Raw genomic sequence first — 16,239 nt, 5'->3', positions numbered from 1 at the left:
TGTATATTTGCTAGTTTGTCCTGTATCATTAAATATTCAAAATGGCCGCCACAAGCCTGAAAACTCACCCTGGCAAACGCTGCTGGCAAATTTGGGGAAAGGGCATTCTATTTTCAACGCGTTTTGTGTGTGTGTGTGTGTGTGTGTGTGTGTGTGTGTGTGTGTGTGTGTGTGTGTGTGTGTGTTTGTGTGTGTGTGAGTGAGTGAGCGTGTGTGTGTGTGTGTGTGTGTGTGTTTATGCGAAAAAGCACTCGGATTCTATTTTCAACGCGTTTTGTGTCAACTACTGCCGTCATAGATATTAAATAGCTGCATTTCTGAGTTCTCTGAGCCGAGATCTTTCTAACGAGATGCAACATGATAGGCTTATCTTGGAGAACAAAACAGTGTCTTCTTCCACTAATGTATGACGTCACTAATATGTAAATTTCTCGATTGTGCCGATAGTTTGAAACTTAGATTTTGCACAGGGCACTAACCAGACTGTTTTGAGAACATTCGCACAAAAAAAAATTTTGTTGCAAAAACTGGTGGGTTGAAGCATGATTTTTGGCACGGTAACCGCACTATATAAGACTTCATATATATTATGACACATTGGTGGGGCTTATCGGAGCTGCAAAAGAGCGCGAAAGGAGTGGTGGTTCTGTGAATAACTGAGCTGTTTTGAATTCCATCACTCCGAAGTTGATGCTGTCATGAGCTATCAGTATAGATATTGGGGCTTGTTCTCGCTCACCCCATTGGTGTATAGGCGTTATACATGGAGTACCGTTAATTAACTTGGCCGCAGAGTAGACGAATGCGTTGTGGAAGAGTGTGTGTGTGGCCTGCTGTGAGAAAAAGCCAACAAAGTGTGAGATAGACGGGGTCATACAGTGCGGGGGAAAGAGGAAGAGGTTGGTCCACCTTGGCTCAAGATGGAATCATTCAGTTTGGTTTTGATCAATTCAGGATTGACTCAAACTGCTCGGGTGGTCATAGTGAGCGACGTTTCTCTTTATAGTGCAGTAAATCGGGTGTAAGGGCTTGTGGTGGGCAAAGGCAGGTGGTGTGTATGTAAGGTGGTTATCATCAAGGCAAGGGCACTTAGGAAGATCCATGTCTGTGGGAAACAGGTGCTAAGTGTAGTCAGATAAGGTTTTATAGATTCAGATCAGTTTTTTTTTTTATTTTTTATAGATTTACTGGTTATAGATTTATGGAATAACTGGACTGATCAGTGTTTGTATTTTTATCTGGACTCTCGAGTTTATTATTTCAGTTTACAATGAGAGCTCGTGGCAAAGACTATTCGAATTGAGACTTTCACGGTCGACCTATGAACCATGCAGTATTTTTTTTAAATTTCTCTTCAGTAAAAAAATCAGTTTTGATGCAGACTCGAATTTCAATATAGGGGAAAGGCTCCTAATATGGACCGGCTCCTAATATGGACCACCTCCGGTTCTGACAAACTAACGGCGCTAGAGCGCTCAAAACAATTTCATTCGCTTTATTCGCCCTCTCTGGATAAGTTGCTCATGTCAAAACAGTTGTAGAAACACAAACCTCAAAACCGTTAGGCTTTTTCGCTTTTTACATTTAGTCAAGTTTTGACTAAATTTTTTAACGTAGAGGGGGAATCGAGACGAGGGTCGTGGTGTATGTGTGTGTGTGTGTGTGTGTGTGTGTGTGTGTGTGTGTGTGTGTGTGTGTGTGTGTGTGTGTGTGTGTGTGTCTGTGTCTGTGCGTGTGTGTGTGTAGAGCGATTCAGACCAAACTACTGGACCGATCTTTATGAAATTTGACATGAGAGTTCCTGGGAATGATATCCCCGGACGTTTTTTTCTCTTTTTCGATAAATACCTTTGATGACGTCATATCCGGCTTTTTGTAAAAGTTGAGGCGGCACTGTCACACCCTCGTTTTTCAATCAAATTGATTGAAATTTTGGCCAAGCAATCTTCGACAAAGGCCGGACTTCGGTATTGCATTTCAGCTTGGTGGCTTAAAAATTAATTAATGACTTTGGTCATTAAAAATCTGAAAATTGTAAAAAAAATAATTTGTTTCTAAAACGATCCAAATTTACGTTCATCTTATTCTTCATCATTTTCTGATTCCAAAAACATATAAATATGTTATATTCGGATTAAAAACAAGCTCTGAAAATTAAAAATATAAAAATTATTATCAAAATAAAATTTCCGAAATCGATTTAAAAACAATTTCATCTTATTCCTTGTGGGTTCCTGATTCCAAAAACATATAGAAGTGATATGTTTGGATTAAAAACACGCTCAGAAAGTTAAAAAGAATAGAGATAAAGAAAAGCGTGCTATCCTTCTCAGCGCAACTACTATCCCGCTCTTCTTGTCAATTTCACTGCCTTTGCATCGAACGGTGGACTGACGATGCTACGAGTATACGCTCTTGCTGTAAAAATGCAGTGAGTTCAGTTTCTTTCTGTTAGTTCGACAGCTTGACTAAATGTTGTAATTTTGCCTTACGCGACTTGTTTTTACTTTTGGCAGCGTTCACTCTAAATTTGCCGCCTAAAACGGACTCGTTTCTGTCCACAGCCAAAGCTTTTATCACACAAAAATTGCTATATATGACAGCTAAGACCGTATTTGTTACATTTTAGCACTGTGTACCCCGGTTTTCTACTGCAAACAAAAAATAATAGCAAAATCTCAAAGTATGTGTGAGTCCCCTAATATGGACCACCTTCAACAAATCGAAGAAAATAAAAGCTAAAGGCAATTTTAATTAATTCATTGAGAAGCTTGCTGAAAATAACCTATATAACTAGCCCTCGAGATTTCAAAATAATATAACAAAATTTAGTCTTTTTTTTGTGGAAGTTGATAATTTCACCTATTTTCACTCTGTTTTTGATAAGCTTCTTCAGTTTCCTGGTGTGCTTCAAATAATGCTCTCATCAACCCGAAACAGCTAAATCTAAAGCATATTTGAATTTGTCTGACTTGCACACTAAGTTGTATCATGTTATTTTGAAGTATAGGGGGCTTTTTACAGTGATTCGTGAAGGCCGCTTCACTGGTCCATATTGGGCGCCCAGGCTCCTAATATGGACCATTTGTGATTTTTTCTGTATTTAATTTTTGCTGAATGTCTATCAAAGCTATTTCACTCTAATTAGGCCTACCTAAGAGAGAAGGACTACCAACCACGAAATGAAACTTCTTTGCAAGAAAAGTAAACAAGCTAGTTATCAGCAATAAACAACAAGTCGCGTAAGGCGAAATTACTACATTTAGTCAAGCTGTGGAACTCACAGAATGAAACTGAACGTAGTCCGCCGCTAGTGCAAAAGGCAGTGAAAGTGACGAGCCTGTTTGGCGCGGCAGCGGTTGCGCTGTGCTTCATAGCACGCTTTACTGTAGCTCTCTTCGTTTTAACTTTCTGAGCGTGTTTTTAATCCAAACATATCATATCTATATGTTTTTGGAATCAGGAACCGACAAGGAATAAGATGAAATAGTTTTTGAAACGATTTTGGAAATTTAATTTTGATCATAATTTTTAATTTTTTTAATTTTCAGAGCTTGTTTTTAATCAAAATTAACATATTTATATGTTTTTGGAATCAGAAAATGATGAAGAATAAGATGAACGTAAATTTGGATCGTTTTATAAAAAAAATTTTTTTTTTTACAATTTTCAGATTTTTAATGACCAAAATCATTAATTAATTTTTAAGCCACCAAATTGAAATGCAATACCGAAGTCCGGCCTTCGTCGAAGATTGCTTGGCCAAAATATCAATCAATTTGATTAAAAAATGAGGGTGTGACAATGCCGCCTCAACTTTTACAAAAAGCCGGATATGACGTCATCAAAGACATTTATCGCAACAACAAAAAAACCGTCCGGAGATATCATTCCCAGGAACTCTCATGTAAAATTTCAGAAAGATCGGTCCAGTAGTTTAGTCTGAATCGCTCTACACACACACACACACGCACACACACACACAGTCACACACATACACCACGACCCTCGTCTCGATTCCCCCTCTATGTTAAAACATTTAGTCAAAACTTGACTAAATATAAAATGTGTTCTATATTAGGGTCCCTTCCCTTACTGACTCGGTTTGGACAGATCAGTAACGACAACCCGTGAAGAAGACGAGTTAAAAGTAAATGATTCAGATTCCCGTGGAAATAATTGGGGTGACCATTGGAGATCTTACCTAGCTTTTACATGGGATATGAACTTCCCTTACCGGCACGGTTGGCCTAGTGGTAAGGCGTCCGCCCTGTGATCGGGAGGTCGTGGGTTCGAACCCCGGCCGGGTCATACCTAAGACTTTAAAATTGGCAATCTAGTGGCTGCTCCGCCTGGCGTCTGGCATTATGGGGTTATTGCTAGGACTGGTTGGTCCGGTGTCAGAATAATGTGACTGGGTGAGACATGAAGCCTGTGCTACGACTTCTGTCTTGTGTGTGGCGCACGTTATATGTCAAAGCAGCACCGCCCTGATGTGGCCCTTCGTGGTCGGCTGGGCGTTAAGCAAACAAACAAACAAACAAACAAACAAACAAACAAACAAACAAAAAGAAATGAACTTCCCTCCACTTGGATACATACCAACAATCAACATCCTTACATGGTAGGAATATTTTGATCAATTAATTTCAAAGGTTACCATTAATGTCCGTTAACAAATCAATTCATAAACAAGTCGCGTAAGGCGAAAATACAATATTTAGTCAAGTAGCTGTCGAACTCACAGAATGAAACTGAACACAATGCCATTTTTCAGCAAGACCGTATACTCGTAGCATCGTCAGTCCACCGCTCATGGCAAAGGCAGTGAAATTGACAAGAAGAGCGGGGTAGTAGTTGCGCTAAAGAAGGATAGCACGCTTTTCTGTACCTCTCTTTGTTTTAACTTTCTGAGCGTGTTTTTAATCCAAACATATCATATCTATATGTTTTTGGAATCAGGAACCGACAAGGAATAAGATGAAAGTGTTTTTAAATTGATTTGGACAATTTAATTTTGATAATAATTTTTATATATTTAATTTTCAGAGCTTGTTTTTAATCCGAATATAACATATTTATATGTTTTTGGAATCAGCAAATGATGGAGAATAAGATGAACGTATATTTGGATCGTTTTATAAATTTTTATTTTTTTTTTACAATTTTCAGATTTTTAATGACCAAAGTCATTAATTAATTTTTGAGCCACCAAGCTGAAATGCAATACCGAAGTCCGGGCTTCGTCGAAGATTGCTTGACCAAAATTTCAATCAATTTGGTTGAAAAATGAGGGCGTGACAGTGCCGCCTCAACTTTCACGAAAAGCCGGATATGACGTCATCAAAGACATTTATCAAAAAAATGAAAAAAACGTTCGGGGATTTCATACCCAGGAACTCTCATGTCAAATTTCATAAAGATCGGTCCAGTAGTTTAGTCTGAATCGCTCTACACACACACACACACACACACACGCACAGACACACATACACCACGACCCTCGTTTCGATTCCCCCTCGATGTTAAAATATTTAGTCAAAACTTGACTAAATATAAAAAAGAGATTATCCAGGCTGTTGATTGTTGGAATGTGTCCAAATGTAGGGATTGTCTCATCACATCTCAGATGGCGCGTAACTTGACACGGGAAGGACTGCCGTTAGCTTGGACTCATTGTAGGTTGTTACTGTTGACCGTACAGCGAAAAAAGGCAACGAAAGAACGGCGTTGCACAAACCAAGAAGGGGTTTGTATGTGCAAATGGTCAATAATTTCATATTCATCAAGAGCAAAAAAACACCTGAACGACAGACAGAGAGAGAGAGAGAGAGAGAGAGACAGAGAGAGAGTGAGAGAGAGAGAGAGAGACAGAGACAGAGAAAGACAGAGACAGAGAGACAGAGAGAGACACAGAGAGAGACAGAGACAGAGAGAGAGAGAGACAGAGAGAGAGACAGAGAGACAGAGAGAGAGACAGAGACACACACACACACACACACACTCACACACACACACACACACACACACACACACACACACACACACACACACACACAGATAGAGACACAGAGAGAGACAAAAACTCGCATGATACAATCAATAAGAAAAGTAAAGCCCAGATTCGCAGTGCAGGTGTGACGGTAATAAAGTTTAGCTCCCACACGGGCACAGGTCGATGGGGCAATCCGGTGTTCAATGCGCCAGGTATTGTGGCCCTCCGGCAGGTAATTCACCTGCATCGCAGCCCACACTCACAGGTGCACCAGCTGCTGACACTATCTTCTGCAACATATAAACCGCCAAGAGAGGTTAAAGGGACCCACTTTGTCCTTTTAGAAGCTTGACTACAGCAACAAAAACAACAACGAAAAAAAAAACAAGTCGCGTAAGGCGAAAATACAACATTTAGTCAAGTAGCTGTCGAACTCACAGAATGAAACTGAACGCAATGCAACGCAGCAAGACCGTATACTCGTAGTCCACCGCTCACGGCATAGGCAGTGAAATTGACAAGAAGAGCGGGGTAGTAGTTGCGCTTTTCTGTACCTCTCTTCGTTTTAACTTTCTGAGCGTGTTTTTAATCCAAACATATCATATCTATATGTTTTTGGAATCAGGAACCGACAAGGAATAAGATGAAAGTGTTTTTAAATTGATTTGGAAAATTTAATTTTGATAATAATTTTTATATATTTAATTTTCAGAGCTTGTTTTTAATCCGAATATAACATATTTATATGTTTTTGGAATCAGCAAATGATGGAAAATAAGATAAACGTAAATTTGGATCGTTTTATAAAAAAAATTTTTTTTTACAATTTTCAGATTTTTAATGACCAAAGTCATTAATTAATTTTTAAGCCACCACGCTGAAATGCAATACCGGAGTCCGGGCTTCGTCGAACATTACCCGACCAAAATTTCAACCAGTTTGGTTGAAAAATGAGGGCGTGACAGTGCCGCCTCAACTTTCACGAAAAGCCGGATATGACGTCATCAAAGACATTTATCAAAAAAATGAAAAAAACGTCTGAGGATATCATACCCAGGAACTCTCATGTCAAATTTCATAAAGATCGGTCCAGTAGTTTAGTCTGAATCGCTCCACACACACACACAGACAGACACACACACACACACACGCATATACACCACGACCCTCGTCTCGATTCCCCCCTCTACGTTAAAACATTTAGTCAAAACTTGACTAAATGTAACAATCATTGATGGAATGTTTAACGCAATAAAACAAACGCTGTTTATTTCTGGATTTGTATTTCCTAAAGTTTAGATCGGTTGCAGCATTCTTACTTCGTTTAAAGATCGCCGTAACGCCCATTTGCCCGAAATGGGCAATCGTCAACGACGACTTCGTTTTTCAACAGACAATTGATTAATATTGGTAACTTTTTAACTCTCCAGAGTCAATATGAATGTCTAGAAAAGGCAGCGACGCATTCCTTACCCATCCTGAACTCAGGTCAAAATGAGTTCGGCTCATTCTCTCCCTGACCGGACGCTACAGTCCTACGCGAATCTATCAAAACAAAAATACAGAGTTATCTCCCATATGGTTTTCGCGAGCACTGATCTAAATTTGAGATCAGTGTTCGCGAGACGAAAATTATTGCAGATTGGCCGACTTCGACAGTGATCTCCGTTCTGTTCTTCACAGTTATGATAAAGACATCGTTCTGAGGTCAAAACAAGTCAAAATTTTGGGACTGCTGCCGGAAGGAGACCGTAATATATGGTTTCATCACTGTCAACTGGTTACAGAAAAAATCGTCTGCTCCAGTGAGCGCGGAAACCAAACGGTTGATTATCACGTGACACTTTTGCCATATTTAGAGTTGTTTGCACAGTAAATACAGCCGCGAAAAATAGCTCGCTTGAAACTGTCTTACATATCAATTCCTTTGCAATTTAAAAATTCCAAAACACCATGAAAAATCATTGTCGACGATCGCGAATCTGCTTATATCAATGATACATTACAAAAAGCTCTAAATATGTTAAAAAAAAAAATTTAAAAAAATTAAAAAATCGGTTTCCTTGCCAGACAAGGAAACTCAAGGCTGGGAGAGAATGAGCCGAACTCATTTTGACCTGAGTTGAGGATGATTCCTTACCATGTAAACAGTTGGGCTCACCATCTCAGATGTGGTCAGGCTTTTACATTGCATAAGACCATTCCTCCACTTGGTCACATACCAACAACAAAAACCAGCCGGGTTGCACTTATGTGCACGTTGGGCATTTTTGTATGAATTAATTTATTTTATGAATTAATTTATTTTAAATTTTAATAATGAAGAAATTTATTAATCAAACAACTCCCACTCACCACATCAAACAGTCAAGGTGCTGATTTTGTTCATGTGTCCAACTGGAGGGAGTGGGACGGTCTTATCCCATGTTACAGCCTGCATGGACAGATAGGAGTTGGTGAGCACACCTGTTTTCATTCACGAGAAGGGTTGTGTCCTTTTAAAGAACAAGTATATACCTGTATACGTAATGGTTCCAGTTGTGTCAACACCTGCGTCTTTACGCCACGCCTGGCTGGACGCGGGACAGACAGACAGACAGCCAGGTAGACAGACAGGTAGACCGTCAGGTACACACATTAGCGGTGTTGCACAAACACGGGCACGCCTGGACAGTCTTCGGTGGGTAAACACGGGCTCATCAGGTCACTGAGTCGTAGAAATTAATTGGGACCCGCATGCAAAGTATACTGGACATGGCAAACATAAGTCGCTGCCATGATGTGTCATTTGCTGGTGAGGTGTGTGATAGTGATGGCATTTTGCCCTGGGACTGCAATGTCGATGTGCTGCATGTTGGACGTCATTTGCAGACTGCCAGCTGTCTGGGATTATGGTCGTTGTTTGTTTGTTCTCTGGCGTTCGTTCGTTCTTTCCTCTTTTCTTATACAAGTATCAGACAGAGACTCTGGGGAGAAGTTTCAGTTCGCGATTATGGTCTTTTTTTCTTTGTCGGTGTTTCTTTTTTTTTTAAGATATCTCGTTTGTTTCCTTTCCTATTTGTATTCTGAAAAAATATGGGGAAAAGTCTGAGCTCACAAAAATATCACTGCTTGATGTATTGAAATTGTGTGAGCAAATGTGGTTGATTGTGCGAGGTACATTTTCAGAGTCGCTCAAATGTCGCTGTATATCTTTAAGTCTTTTGTTCTAAGCATGTTTATTGCCATACATATAGGACTCAGCACTTGTCTTCAAAAAGAAAGAAGTGAGGGTTTTGTTTCTGAGGTAATGTTATCTCGTTTGGGACATCTCTAAGTGGCATTCGCTTGCATCCTTCAGTGTCATTTCATCCCAAAGCTACACGGTAAATGATTGCTGTTGTTCAAAATAAACGGTTTTACTGCTTTTGCATTCCTTGATGAGGGACGTCTGCTTGGTGGATGGGGGAGGGGGGAGGGGGGGGAGGGGGGAGGGGGGGCAGAACTCTTTTACATGCACACATGCAGACCTTATGCAGACTGTAAGAACATCACACAACTTCTCATTATTTTCCGATTCCTTAGCAAGCTGATTCCAAAGTGATTCTCTTTCACTCTGTCCGTCTGTCTGTCTGTCTGTCTGTCTGTCTGTCTGTCTGTCTGTCTGTCTCTCTCTCTCTCTCTCTCTCTCTCTCTCTCTCTCTCTCTCTCTCTCTCTCGCTCTCGCTCTCTCTCGCTAACACTCCATTCCCACGGTAGCGGTCAAGCCTCAGACCCCAAAACCTACTTTTTCACCTGCGCATCACTTCCGCTTTCTTGCTTTTTCTCACCTGTAGTTCTCTCCCCCCCCCCCCCCCCCCTTCCCCTTTGTCGGACCCAGCGGGCAGCAGGTCTGAGTTCCAGACCACACGTAGCGTTTCCAGACCTCTTCACACACCTTGCTATGGATCTAGCCTGCTTTTCTGACGGCCTGGTGGTCAGAGACCGTGGTATGGTGCGCTGTTACCAGGTCGTGCGCAAAGAGGAAGCGGAAGTCTGTGGTTGGGATTTCGGGACATTGAGTGCTTTTCCTTTGTGGGTGCTGCGGTTGTTTGCTTGTTGTTGTTGTTGTTCCCAGACCCAGAGGTCTGGGTTATGCGGAGGCATTTGCCTGTGTGAACGGTGACATTCCGGAACCGGAACTAGTATCGAGGTTGACCATGGGCAGCGCCATTTTGTTGTGAAATACGTCATCAGTTTGTGTACACAGAAAGTTGTGACATCCGTCACCCTATGGGAGGGGTGAAGGCAACATTGTTGTTCATCTGTAGAAAGTTGTGAAATCCGTCACCCTATGGGAGGGGTGAAGGCAAAATTGGTCATCACTGAGTTTGTGTAACACAGGAAGTTGTGAAATTGTTCAACAAAAACATCAGAGGTCGAATTGTGCAGGGTCAACCGTAACAAACTCAAACCGAGCCATTCATACTTACCTGTATTTGAGTGACTTATATACCGACATTTTTATTTCTTATTTTCAGCACAGGTGTAGGAAAAATCATGTTATTTATTTTCTAATTTAACATTTATTTTTACAAATGTGACCATGTTCTTTTAAACAAACAGTGACATTAAACATTGTTATGTTAAAAAAAAGAAAAAAGAAAAATAGCTTTTGTGCACAAATCAGAAAATACATTGTACATTTTACCTACAGGCCAAACCGTGAGTTTCTGTGGTTGTTGTGGTTGTTGTTGATGTTGTTTTACTTGCTTGCTTAATCTTCTTTTTGTCATTCTTTCTTTCTTCCTAATTGTTTTTCCTCTGTCTTATCCAACAAAACGAGTCTGTCTTTTTGTCTCTTCGTCCGATAGTCTGTTTGTCCGTCTGTGTGTCCATCGTGCTGTCGTCGAGATAATCATGCCTAAACAGATTACAGCTCGTGTGTTTAAACCTGATTCGGAAACTACATTCCTTCTAACCCCCACCCCCACCCCAAAAAAGATGAATCTAGAGACCTCTGTCTGTGGGAGTGTCAGGAGAAAGTGCACCAAAAACAAAGACAGGTAGACGTTCTATATTTACCTGTACTTATTGATGCTGGTAGACTAGGTCACTGGTGTGATGGGGCCACCTGTAGTTGATTTGCACGCTGTGGGTGTGAGATCTGCTGTGTATTTGGACGCATCATTGCCTCAATGTCCGTCAAGAAATCCATGCTGGCGGCTTTGATAAACAACTGTCTTGTATGTTCTGCTCCGCCATTGCTGATAAGTGCATCGAGTTCTGGAGAATTTGTTTTTTAATTCGTTGACTAATTTCTTTTATTAAAAATGGTAGAGAAAGATGTTTCAACAAGGCATATTTTTAGTCTTTTGTTTGTTTGATTGAAAGCTGAGTAGGTTATACTTAGCCGACTGATAGTGAAAAGTCAAAAGTGCACTTATTTTCTGCGTAGAAAGCGTAGGTCTGTCTTGTTTCTAATGTGTTGTAGTACAAAACATGAGCACTTCTGCTTCCGCTTGTATGTTTTGTGTATGGAATAAGATAAAGGTTGACTTTATTTCTATTCTGGTAGACTAAACGATTTAGCAGATACACGTACTAGCTTCGGGAAACATGACATACGAAGCTTTGCCGGCAAAATTCCTTCATAATTGTTAATGAGAAGTGTTGACCTGAAGGTTGAACAACAGTCCCGTTTCTCAAAAGCAAAGTATTTCAGGATACAATCTCACCTGTCGTGTCTTTCTCAGCCATATTCGGTCAGGCTCTCTCTCTCTCTCTCTCTCTCCCTCTCTCTCTCTCTCTCTCTCTCTCTCTCTCTCTCTCTCTCTCTCTCTCCTTCCCCTCTCCGCTCTCTCCCACTCTTTTTCTCTCTCGTTCTCCCCCCCCCTCTCCCTCTCTCCCTCTCTCTCTCTCTCTCTCTCTCTCTCTATATCTCTCTCTCTCTCTCTCTCTCTCTCTCTCTCTCTCTCTCTCTCTCTCTCTCTTCCTTATGCGTGTTTGGACCCTGAATGACGATGGCTGACGGGAGACATCTGTGTTCGTGACGCTACCGGAGGTATGAATGAACACGTTCTACCTGTCGCCCTACCCCACGTTCCCACGCGCTAAATATGTTCCTCATTTATAAACAACACCAATGAGTTTTCCCCACACACCCTCCGCCTCACGCGCAACGCTTTTCAACGCGACCACGTGGTACGCGTCACGTGACAGCAGCGGCCACCTGGCGGCTCGGCAAGGGAAGCCACCCACCCACGTGTTTCCTTATTTTGACACCTCCAGTTTACAGGGAAAGTTGCAGGGTAGCGGAACTTCAAACTCTGGCCGTCAGCAGCGGGTCTGGTTTTCTCCAGGACAAGATACATTTGTTGTGTTACCTGCTGGCCGTTGTTAGCGTCTCTACCCCCCGCGTGTTTACCCTGACGATAATAGAGTCGATCTTTGAACTTTTTCCGCCTACCCTCGTGACTGAAGAGTTTGTGTGTGAGAACCACTCGCTCGAGCATCCATCCCCTGAATGAACGAATGCCAGGAATAGAAAGGCAGGCATTTTTGCGAGCAGAAGGTATCTTTGGTAAAAGTGCATGGGACGACATTTTTGATCTGTCTGCATGAGCACCCCCAAAAAACACAATAAAAAAACAAACAAGTCGCGTAAGGCGAAAATACAACATTTAGTCAAGCTGTCGAACTCACAGAATGAAACTGAACGCACTGCATTTTTTTCAGCAAGACCGTATACTCGTAGCATCGTCAGTCCACCGCTCGTGGCAAAGGCAGTGAAATTGACAAGAAGAGCGGGGTAGTAGTTGCGCTGAGAAGAATAGCACGCTTTTCTGTACCTCTCTTCGTTTTAACTTTCTGAGCGTGTTTTTAATCCAAACATATCATATCTATATGTTTTTGGAATCAGGAATCGACAAGGAATAAGATGAAAGTGTTTTTAAATTGATTTCGAAAATTTAATTTTGATCATAATTTTTATATTTTTAATTTTCAGAGCTTGTTTTTAATCCAAATATAACATATTTATATGTTTTTGGAATCAGGAAATGATGAAGAATAAGATGAACGTAAATTTGGATCGTTTTATATAAAAAAAATATTTTTTTACAATGTTCAGATTTTTACTGACCAAAGTCATTGATTAATTTTTAAGCCACCAAGCTGAAATGCAATACCGAAGTCCGGCCTTCGTCGAAGATTGCTTGGCCAAAATTTCAATCAATTTGATTGACAAATGAGGGTGTGACAGTGCCGCCTCAACTTTTACAAAAAGCCGGATATGACGTCATCCAAGACATTTATCGAAAAAATGAAAAAAAAGTCCGGGGATATCATTCCCAGGAACTCTCATGTAAAATTTCATAAAGATCGGTCCAGTAGTTTAGTCTGAATCGCTCTACACACACACACACACACACACACACACACACACACACACACACACACACACACACAGACAGACAGACAGACAGACACACATACACCACGACCCTCGTCTCGATTCCCCCCTCTATGTTAAAACATTTAGTGAAAACTTGACTAAATGTAACAAAAAACGACTGGCTCGATCAGCCCCTGAATGCACGCGTGCCAGTAAAGGCAGATATTAGTGCAAGCAGAAAGTGTAACATCTTTGGTAAAAGTGCACGAGACGAAATTTTGGGTCGGTTTTAGCACACACACACACACACACACACACACACACACACACACACACACACACACACACACACACACACACACACACACACACACACACACACACACACACCTGACTACACTCATATATATTTCCATCACTGTCATCGTAAGTTACCGTGTCTTGGGCCTTCTTTAGCGCATGCAGTCTTTAATGACTAAACAGGCACTTTAAAGAGCGTGTATCAACAGATTTTAGGGCGTATTTTTGTCCATCTTTTGAACCTGCCTAATAAATCTGATCACCTTTCTGTGTCAAGCATCACGTCACGTGAAAAATTAGTCAGGTGAGTTACAACAATCCCGCCTCACCTGAAGAACCTGAGCAGGTGAATCAACAGTTTCTTCATTCCGCCTGGGTGGATTAGTGTAACAGTGCCATTGTGAGCAGACACAATCCACGCTGTTTTCAACGCGCTGTGAAGTGTTACTGGTGTTAACAATCAGAGCTTGACTCTTTTTTATGGTCGGTTAATGCTTTTGAAAAAGGTAGGTCGAGTCGTATTCATCTGAAGATTATATACCCCGGGTGAAATCAATCTACCCGGAATTGCTCTATTACGGGTGGATGTGTGCAGCATCATGACGGTAGGTCTTGGTGTAAATTGCGCCTGAGATGCACCCTGGGTGAAATGGAACTTCTTGGCACTGCTCTTATGCCGGGTGGGTAAGACATTGTCAACCTCAAAAGAATAAAGGTTCAGATTTCGCTGCTAAGGCAAAAACTCTCTCCGGTTGAAATAAAGCTACCCAGCGATGCTTCTTAACCCGGGTAGATTTATAGCTCTGCGACGGGGAGAAGCACTTAGTGTAATTAATCAAGACTACCTCGCTCTAATGATAGTGTGTGTTGAATGACTGTTGTGTGTGTGGTGCCCTTGTTTGCAATGGTGTCACTTTGCAGTGTGACTGTGTGTTACGGAATAAACACCTTTCTTGGTGACAGGACCACCTTGAGAGGTCGTTGTCTCTATTTCTCTCGCCCCAGACTCACCGCAGGCGTGAAGTATCAGATTGTCTCACGTTTTATCGTCAGTCTGGATCACCTAAAGACACAAGTATGTGTTGAAATGTCGCCGGTTTTACCTGAAGGTTAGACCTCTTCTTTGGAGGTGGAAGTGACCTGGTGGTTTGTGCGTCGCACTGCAGTATCTGCCCTTGTTGGTTCGATTCCCTGAGGTTCCCTGAGGCTCGTAGACAGGAAGAGAAATCTGTTTCACATTTCATGAGATTCTAAGCATAGTTTCTCTGATGCCTTGGTTTATTTGATGCCTTGATACGCATGTAGCTTTGACATTAATAAGGTGCGCTGCAAACGCATATACCTACCATGTTTATTAGTACGATATCCATCAAAGACGGTTGTCGCATGAAGTGCGAAAGGGGGGGGGGGGAGGGGGCTGGGGTTGGAGTTAAAAGAAAATCCTTCATTCTTACAGCATTTCAGACACACACGGCGTTAGGTCGGTGTCAGTTTCTCGCCTGGGTTACCTCAGACCTTGTTTGCATCGTGGCTATTAGTTGTGCGGGGTAAAAAAAAACCACCCGACTTTGTGTGGCCGACAAGGGGCGGGAATGCAGGCAACAGGTAGCCTATGTCGCGGGGTTAGCTGTGTGCACCGGTCACGTTTCAGACACGCGCATCGTAATTGGCCTTTTGACACGACATAAAAACACGGAAGATTCTTGAGTGAATATACAGAGCTTTCTTTCATGTGTATGTGTGTGTGTGTGTGTGTGTGGAGTAGGGGTGCGGGGGGGGCGGGGGCGTACGTGTCTTTCTGTCTGTCTGCGTGTCTGTCTGACTGTCTACGTGTCTGTCTGTCTGTTTATTTTGTGTGTGGTTGTTTTTGCTTTAGCTACAGTTAATTTCAATCAAACAGAAAGATGACAAAAAGTTTCAGTGTTCCTCTATAGTTTCATAGTTGGGTTTTTTAGTGGTTTTTTTAATGCCGTTTGTAGTTTTTGCATACGCTAAAATGTTAAGAACGCTCACTAAAAAAAGAAGGAGGTAGGTCGAGGAATGTGATGGAGGAGACAATTGGGATCGGACAGGGGGGGGGGGGGGGGGGGTTACCAAGGGGATCACGGGAAGGGGAGTTCACACTGAGACAAGGGCAGCTTCAAGATGTGAGCTCAATGCCATGGCAACCCCAATGGTTCAACAAGGTCAAAGCAATGACGAGCCGCCAAGGGAGAATAAAATGTCGCTGCCACCGCGAGTGTTGTAAGCCTAATGACGCAATTTGCAGTGGGAGCAAGGTGTGACGGCAGCAATAACGACGTCACCGCACCCTAATTAACGCTCGGTCAAAAGGGAAGGTGGGTATTCTTGGATTACCTGTCCTGACAGGGAAAGCGCTTGTCTACACGGTAGTTCTGGGCGATTGAGTGTTGGCGTTGGAGAGTAAACTGCGCCTTAATCAGCGTCTGCTGAGGGTATCACGGTGTCTGTGTGTGTTTGTTCGTTTGCATTTCATGCTTGTTTGCTTTTAGTGTATTCTGTTTGTTGTTCGCATGATGCGACAAATACTTGTCGAATGGTCCGCTTTGTCCTTGAATCAGACTCGAGG

The 16,239-nt window shown here is 41.9% G+C and overlaps 1 protein-coding gene across 7 annotated transcripts in view; it reads left to right on the top strand.

Annotated features, from left to right (window-relative positions):
- The window catches only part of LOC138953604 (uncharacterized), a 313,259-nt gene that overhangs the window by 166,793 nt on the left and 130,227 nt on the right, over nucleotides 1-16,239 (top strand). The window lies entirely within an intron of this gene.

This window comes from Littorina saxatilis, linkage group LG17, assembly GCF_037325665.1.
Source record: "Littorina saxatilis isolate snail1 linkage group LG17, US_GU_Lsax_2.0, whole genome shotgun sequence".
Taxonomy (NCBI): Eukaryota; Metazoa; Mollusca; class Gastropoda; order Littorinimorpha; family Littorinidae; genus Littorina; species Littorina saxatilis.
Note: the sequence above shows the minus strand (reverse complement) of the source record. Positions and strands in the feature narration are given on the sequence as shown.